Source organism: Asparagus officinalis, chromosome 10 (genome assembly GCF_001876935.1).
Source record: "Asparagus officinalis chromosome 10, Aspof.V1, whole genome shotgun sequence".
Lineage (NCBI taxonomy): Eukaryota > Viridiplantae > Streptophyta > Magnoliopsida > Asparagales > Asparagaceae > Asparagus > Asparagus officinalis.
This window is the reverse complement of record NC_033803.1, coordinates 56,650,160-56,651,340: the sequence shown is the minus strand read 5'-3', so window position 1 is coordinate 56,651,340 and position 1,181 is coordinate 56,650,160.

The window sequence follows — 1,181 nt, the reverse complement described above, 5'->3', positions numbered from 1 at the left end:
AGACTTTGTGTGCCGAGACACAGTTTGTGTCTCAGCTGGCTGAGACACTTGTTAGACCCTAGAGGGGGTTGATTATGGTCTTATTCTAATCTAATCCCGATTAACTTCCAATTAAAATTATATTGATTAATTTATTCTTGTAAGAAATATATGAGATGGATATGAACAAGAAAGATAGGAATAAGCACAAATAAAAATATACGCTAAGCAAAACACAAACACACGATATATTTACGAGGTTCGGTCACCACGACCTACGTCCCCGCTCCTCACCTCGAGGAGATCTCCACTATCACAATCCGGCTTGGAAGACGGAACTTCAACACACTCGGTTTACAAGTTTACCGAAAACTCTCACACAACAAATACTATACAATCACACTTTACACACTAAGTGTAGGAACCTAGCCCGTGTCCTCCTCCTTAAGTGCTCGGATACAACCTCTCCCTAGGTTCGTCAACCGACGCCACTCCTATTGCAAGTGATACTCATAATAATGGTTAAATACAATGATTTGTTCTCGATAACAAATGAGAACATAATGAAGCTCACTCTCACTAAATCACACACCACTACCCAACAATATATAGTATGGAAATATTATAAGCTCAATACAGTGTATGTGATAACAGTGAATAGAAAATATGCAACTCAATTTAAATATAGCTAAGTTATGAAAATGAATCAATAAGCTATATAAGAAAGAGTTTAGAAAACTTCTCAATAAACAAGAAGAATAGTAGATGATGATGAGGATAGGATCCTCGGTTGGAATTGAAAGCCTCTTATTGTTGTAGAAAACTTCTTTTGAAACAGACAACCAAAATCAGCTTAAACAGCTCTTAAACAGCTCTTAATCTTTTGTTAAAAACTCACTCTAAAACAAACTCTTGGTATATAGAAAGAAGAAAACAATGGGATATTTATACCCACTCAAGACATCAGCCAAAACAACATTGAAAAGACCAAAATACCCCCAGAGAATCAAATCAGAATATAGTCGTTGCAACACAATCATTTATACGGCGGTCGACCTTGAGAAACTGACGGTCGACCGCGAAGCACAAAGAACAGTTCAAACAGCTTTGAAACACAGACGGTCGACCGCGAAAGTCTCTGGATGAGCCATGATCGACTGTCACGGTCGACCGCGATCCAATAAAAGGTAAAGATGGACTTT